The sequence below is a fragment of the Sorex fumeus genome, unplaced genomic scaffold, assembly GCF_029834395.1.
Source record: "Sorex fumeus unplaced genomic scaffold, SorFum_2.1 ptg000072l, whole genome shotgun sequence".
NCBI classification, from domain to species: Eukaryota; Metazoa; Chordata; class Mammalia; order Eulipotyphla; family Soricidae; genus Sorex; species Sorex fumeus.
Genome location: NW_026606129.1, coordinates 30,548,117 through 30,555,781, shown reverse-complemented (window position 1 = coordinate 30,555,781; position 7,665 = coordinate 30,548,117). Strand labels below are relative to the sequence as shown.

Genomic DNA, 7,665 nt, shown 5'->3' with positions numbered 1-7,665 from the left:
GCTTGATATTCGGCAGAATATTGAATTTTATTTTGTATTTTTAGAAAACACTGCTTGTTCACGCTATCAATAATCAAGCTAGAGTATGCAAACCAAATAATCACTGTTCATATTTTGACATTTGGCAAATGCTTTCTAATTTTCTTTTTGATTCACGGTCCGCTTAAATTTTTTTTTCTTTCATGCTCCACCACCATGAAATAAGCACTTTCATTTATAACCTAGAGAAAAGGTGTTTTAGACGAAGTTCACTAGAAATGGATCCAGAGACAAAGATTCATGTGAAAGAGCTTACTTGGGAAGACTTTCTGGGAAGAGGCAATGAGGTAATGAAGAAGTTTGGCGGATAACAAACTGAAGGAAGTTGGTCAGGAAGGCAGGATCAGAACCACTGGATAACGTCTTAAGAACCCAGTTCTTTCTTTCTTGTGTTTGTGCAAGACTCATTGTAGTTAAAATAATAAAAGTCAAAGACAGAGAGAGAATCCTTTAAATTTTTTTTTATTGAATCACTGTGAATTAAAAAAAGTTATAAGCTTATTCATGATTTAAGTTTCAGATGTACAATGATCCAGTACCCATCCTTGCACCAGTGTTTCCTTTCTGCACCAATGTCCTCAGTTTCCCTTAAGATAGGCACTTTTTCCTTTTTCTTTTTTCCTTAGAGGAACATGGTTTGCAATACTGTTGCTGAAGCATATCCTGCATATCATTTTACCTCCTCTCAGCACCCAATTCTCATTCAGAGTGACCATATCCCCTATCATTGCTGTAGTGGTCCCTTTCTTTTCCTAACACCCCCTCCACCCCCGCAACGTGAGATGCTTCCTACAAAGAACCAGTTCTGCTGCCCTTTGTTTCTATTGTCTTTGGGCATTATTTTCCTACTATGTATCCTGCAAATATGTGCAATCATTCTGTCTGTCCCTCTCCCTCTGACTCATTTTGTTCAGCATGATACTCTCTTGCTCCATCCATGTAAGAGAGAATCCTGAATGCAGCAAGATCAAAGAAGAAACTTATATATAAAGGATCTTTCCTTAGGTTCTGTCATCTCAGTGTTTTTCTTTAAAACTCATGCTGATCATTCTGTGGGGAAATGACTGTGACAGCTCAAGGCACCATGCCTAGAAATTCAATGGAGAAAGGTAAGAGATGCTAATACCATCTACCTGCTTTGTTGGAAAAACAGAAACTCTGATACATTATCTCTAACAAAGTTTTCTTTATATTTCATTGTTGAGAATGAACCTTACCTCTCTGACAGCAAGGAAAGCTTAGAAACCAAGTCTTTAATGACAGAAGCTGAAAGAAGAGGGTGAATGTAAATGTGGGGTTAGCTAATGAACTATTCACCAGAGGTTATATTTTACCTCCATATTTTTATGACTGGAAAGAAACAATTCGGAGCAGGAGAGATAGTACAGGAGGTAGGGTACTTCCCTTGCATACAGCCAACCCAAATTTGATACCCAGCACACCATGCGGCCTTCCAAGATAACCAGGAGTGATCCTAGAGCGTAGAGACAGCAAGGGACCCTGAGAATTGCTGGATGTTGCCTCTCCCCCAAAATAATAATCATGCCAGACTTTCTATTGGATAGTGACAGACTATATTCTAATATATTAAAATACTATTTATATTATATACCAATAAAATTTTTAAATATTTAAAATAACTGATATATTCATTTTTTGCCTAAAACATTTCAAGCATGTGATATTAGAAATCTAAGTGAAAAATAGTCTGCTAAAGAAAGTGAAACTATAATTTTTGGCATTGCTATACTTATTAGCAAAAAAATCATGTGTTATTTAGTGACTATTCTCCAAGTAAGTTAATTTTACAATAAAGAGATTTGTCCCCCCAATGGTACAAGCTGTTATTTTCAGAATGTGAAGGGATCACATTTAAATGATAATCCCAGTCAAATTAATTACACAAAATGTCCAGTCAGCTAGAATATCTTGTTTTCAATTGTGCCTTTTTTTTTATCATTTGAGAATTCCATTTCTCTCCGGGTTTATTACATATCTATATGGTCAAGGGATGCTTTAACAAAGAGAGACAGTTCAGATAGCTAAAGAGGAAAATGAAGAAGATTTTTTCAATCGTAAATTTTAGTAGTACTAATGACATGAATTAATGTAATTAAGCGCAAATTAATTTTTGATATAATTAAAATGTAAATTTAATTACAGAGTGTAAATTATTTCAGAATTTCAATATTGACATTTCACCTGGGAGCTTTTCCCTTCTGAAGTCATAGATCAATGATTTATGTTTTTTTCATGGCTTCTATACCTTACCAGGGTGTAACCAATTTATTTCTGAGATATGATGGTGAGGTACCTGGAAAGTGGCTATTCAAAGTCCATGACAATTGAGGTTTTGTTTTTAAATCCAATGTGCTGGATTTAAATTTCTGCTCCAGGAAGAAATAAAAATGAGAAGTTACTGGAACACTTAATTTGCAAGAGGCAGCCAGCTGCATATTGACCTTCAATTCCTAAGTGTTAGTCTGCCAAAATGATAGTTGCCTAGTTTCCAGAGTAAAAGTTACTGATAAAGTCCACTAGTCTCTCTGTGTGTATGGGAGGAGGTGGGATGTGTGAGGGAAGGACAGAAAAGAGGTTGGAAGGAAGGAGGGAGGGAGGGAGGGAGGGAGAGAAGGAGCAAGAGCAGGAGCAAGGGAGTAAGGAAGGGAGGGTAAAAGGGAAGGGAGGGAGGGATGAAGGAAGGAAGGCAGGGGTAAAGAGGAAGGGAAAGGGGAAGGGGACTGGAGAGTGCACCAATCCTGGTTGAAACAGTGAAAGGGATGCCGTTGTCCATTTTATTTGCAGGACTTTCTAGAGTCCATTGGTTTTTCCTTTGAAATCCCACTTTTCACCCTAGGTAAAGGATTTTTTTCTAGTAGATCATAAATTATTAACATCCTGTTCTTTCATGGCCAGGATTATTGCTGTTTGAAAGCAAACAAACAAAAAACTGACAAAAACTCCAGGCTAGAAAAGAATTACTGGTGGAAGATGAGAACAGGCCTGAAACCATATGTGTTATGGTGAATTTTTTAGTGGCTCAACCTTAAAATGCCTCTTTGGGGTATGATGAGACAGGAAAGGGGAAGGATATAGAGAGAACAAGGAACCAAGAGGGAGAGAATGCAAAAAACAATGAGTATAATTGAAGCATGACAATATTGAATTTATCCTTTTTTTCCTCCACTTATTGAAACAAGCTTCATAAATAGATCACATGTTCACAGTAGAGAAGTGGATCTGTTATATAAAATGTCACAGCTGGAATTTTGCAAGTTCTGAAGGGAAAATACTCTTTCACTTTAAGTCCCTTTGGCAAAATTTCATACAAACAGACTGCTGTGTGGCTCTCTGAAATGACTGATTAAACCAAGCTTTAAGGGAAATGAAAGTATCTTTGGTTTCTGCACAACTGCTTCTTTATTTTTCTCTTTTACCATTTACCAACTTAATGCATCTGTGTTGACAGCAAAGGATTGGGGATTAAACTAGAGGAAGGTTCTTACTGTATTTTAAGAATATGTTAAACACTTGGACACATTGCAATTCTTCAAGAAGGAAATGGCTCCTGTAATCTTTCATTAAAATTTATGACCAACGTTTCCTTCAATGACAGTATCAAAAAGCTACAGTGGCCAGGGAATGTTCTCACCCACACTGGTAAGGGGATATGATTATATTCTCCAGTGGAAGTTGGGACTTCCAGTTGCTTTTTTTCCTCCCTTGTGAAAACAATTGTTTCTGTTTCCCCAAGGGTAATATGACTTCATGAAACACCACTTCATAAAATCAACTTCTGTGATTGTTAAAGGAACATAGGAGGGATGGGGGATTTTTTTTCTCTCTTTTTAGAAGTCATTTTTTTTCTGGACAATGTCAGGAAAAATAATATTCTAGACCAGCTCCTATTATTACACAGAGAGACTTGGGCTTTATTAGAAGTGATGTTAGGTTGAATTTAGATCTCTGAGCATGCAACTCACAACCCAGAACTAGTTTTCAGATTTTTTGTTTTGTTTTGTTTTTGACTCTTGGTTTGGAGCCACACCCAATGTTAATCATGGGTTACTCCTAGCTCTGCCCTCAGGATTTACTCCCGGAGTTGCTCTGTATGGAATGCTGGGGATCAAATCCTAGTTGGACACATGCAAGGCAAGCACCCTACCTACTGTACTATTCCTCTGGTTCCTAGTTTTCATTTTTATATCAGAAAATTTCTTTCTCCTCCTTCAGCCTGGCATTATGCTCATATTCACTGAAAACAAGTTCCCAGTGTCTTCAAGGAAGGCTTTTGCCTATGGAGGAAATCAATTTCTCTTGTATATCAACAAAAGGAAAAAAAATTTAAAAGCTAGAAGGATGGTAAAGCACTTTTCTCTTGAGCAAATCGATGAACAATGGGAGGACAGTGACAGTGACAGTGATTATCTTGCTGATATTAATTTCTTGCCTCTTTGGTTTATATTTTTATATAGCCTTTATTTTATTCTTCTGTGTCCTCTTTTGGTTATTTTTGTTTTGTTTTTTTGGGGGGCCACACCCAGCGATGCCCAGGGTTTATTCCTGGCTCTGTACTCAGGGGTCACTTTTACCATTGTTTGTGGGACCACATGGGATGCTGGGGATCAAACCTGGGTTAGCTGCGAGCAAGGCAATGCTCTACCCACTGTCACTATAACTCTGCTCATTTTTTATTTTTGCTTTCTTACTCATATCTAATTCCTTTTTCTGTCTCTTTGCTTTAAGTTCTTGCCTTCCTCTTAGCTCAAGAAGGAATCTCCTCTCCTGGATGGAGGAAAAGGTTAAGAAGGTTGTAGTAAAAAAACAAAGCTATTAATGATGTCCTGGGTTCCTTTTGTTGGGCTGATTTGCATTACCTTTAACATACAGAATCCCACTCAGTATCTCTGCTGCTATGGCCATAGTTTAAGCCACTGCCATCTCTTGCTCAAATTAGTACATTAGACTTCTAGCTGATGAGTATTGTCCTACCTTTTCATACACTTAGTACATCAACCAGGGGTGACTCTTTTAAAAGTAAGTCATTCCTCTGCACACAATTCTTTAGTGGCTTCAGAATAAATTACAGACTCCTTACAGGGGTCTATAAGGCTTTAATAATGTAATTTCTTTAACTTACCAAGTCTCAGCTCCTAACATACTTCTTGTTCACTCCACTTCTCCCACTCAGCTAGGCATTGCTTCACTGCCCTTAGGAACTGACAGTCACTCCTTCCTCTGCCTGGATCACTCTTACTAAGAGAGCCTGGAAATCCTTCCTATACTTATTTCATGTCTGATTGAAAATCAGTTGATAGAACCACTTAAAATAAACCCACTTTTATTATTTGTCCTTTTTGAGCTAATATTTATCACTACCTGAATTACAAAGTTATCTGTTTATTAATTTGAGTCTGTATGTTTGGTACTTAAAATAGTGCCCAGTACATTTAACATAATAAATAATTGTGAAATGAATAGTTATAATACTAGCTAAATGTGCAATCACTGGCCATTCCCCCCTTTCTGTGACATTTGTGTGTAATAGGGCTGAATATTTTCTGGTTGAAAGCTATACCGAAACGCTCAGGCCCCACCCAGGAGTCAAGTATTTATTCTCGGTGGCAACTGCATGAACTAAGAGCCCGCCTGTTCTCTTTTCTTCCATTTACTGGTGAGGAAGGGCGTGCCCAGTCATGTATTTAAGTTAAGCATTTTCCAACCAGAGCAGTATTTTGAGTTTTCCTTTCCTTTATGTCCCAGGGCCAAAGTCTGTACCTGGTGGTTGCATGTTTCTTTCTTATTCATAGTCATGATTCTGCCCCACCTGAGTATTTTTATGCCTGGGCACTCTTGGAAATTGCAGGTCACCCTTGACTTCTTGTAAACTGCTTAGGTGGAGAGGAAGGACAAAATTTTTTAAAGGACTACTTGGCAAACTAAATCATCATTGCTTGGACACATAGTATCCTAGTGTACTTGAGTGGGAAAGAATCTTGATGACTTTGGAGTGCACTGAGTTCTTTCTTTTTTCCTTTTTTTGGGCCACATTCAATAGTGCTTAGAACTTACTCCTGGTTCTGCACTCAAGGATCACGCCTGATGGGCCTCAAGGGACTGTATACAGTGCTAGGGATCAAATTCAGGTCAGACACATGTACGGAAGCACCCTACCCACTTGATCCACAAACCATCCAAATTATAACTTCTCTGGATTGGAGACAGAGGATAGAGCCTACTTAGCTCTATTCACCTACCCAGATGCTTCTCTAAGCAATTTGGCAGAGCCAAGAGTTTCCATAGGAAACAACATGGAAAACCCAGGTATGATCGAATGCTATTATTACATAGATTTTAAAAAGCAAGGTTTAAAGAGGTGAAGGACTTTTAACGTATACAGGAAGCAGCAGTCCTGGAATGAGAATACCAGTCTCTCGATTCATAGTTTAGACACTTCTTTCCACTCTAACTATTATAATTTGCCCACCTATTAGGGCAAATTACTATTTCACTTACTATGTGAAAATCATCATACTAGCTGTTTGGAATTCATCATTACAAAATATATTAAGAGAAGGTTCTGAGGAAATAATTAGTGGAGCATGGATTCAAATGTCCATGCTTCAAATGTTCATGGATTCAAATGTCTGTCACAGTCTAAAAGGCTTGTATTATATGTCTCACTTAACACAAGGAAAAAAAGGGGCCCCAAGAGATAGTACAGTGGGTAATGTGTGTAGAGTGCTTGTCTTGTATGATTTGATTCCAGCAACACATATGGTTTCCAAGCACTGCTTCGAGTGATCCCTGAGTACAGAACCAAGAGTATCCCCTGAGAACTGCCAGATATGGCCTCAAACCCCCACTCCCAAATTAAAGAATAAAGGAATTAAAGAAATAAAATTGGTCTTTAATGTCTTCACTTCCAAGGTGACAAAAAAATGAAAGAACAATGGGCAAACCAAAAAGGACCACAACCATGTACAGCTGATTCGCTATACCAGCTGCGCCCAGTGTATGCCCAGGGGCAAGGCTATTAAGTTTGTCATCAGAAACATCTTGAAATCACAGCTGTGAGGGACATTTCTGAGGTAAGCATCTTCGCTCTTGTGTGTTTCCCAAACTGTATGTGAAGTTACGCTACTGTGTGCGCTGTGCCATTTACAGCAAGGTACTAAGGAAGCACTCTTGTGAAGCTTGCAAAGACCAACACCACTGCTTAGGTTCAGACCTGTGAGTGCTACCCCAAGACCTCTACCAAAACCCATGCAAAGGAACTAAAGGCCTTCAGGATTGAAGACAAACTCCTCCAGGGGGAAATAAAATGGAAATTGTACTTTAAAAGAAAGAAAAAAGAAAGAAACTAAGTATATTATTAACAAATGACCCAACCCTGAATAATGATTATTTTTTGTTCATATAAAATTATTGGGTTGCTGAATAGGTCAGCAAAGGGATCTCATGTCTTGTAATCATCTAGAAGCCAGGGTCAGAATAGATCAGAAGCTCTGTAACCTTTAACAGAGAGTTCGCAGACTCGCTTTAGACATGATCCCCTTTCTTGATAGCCAGACGGGTAAAGAACACGGAGGATCACTGAATGAAAGAAATTTATAAATGATATAT

At 38.2% G+C, this 7,665-nt stretch overlaps 1 pseudogene; it reads left to right on the top strand.

The window, feature by feature from the left end:
• Positions 1-257: 257 nt before the first annotated feature.
• On the top strand, positions 258-7,320 carry LOC130037487 (40S ribosomal protein S26-like; annotated as a pseudogene).
• The last annotated feature ends 345 nt before the right edge of the window (positions 7,321-7,665 follow it).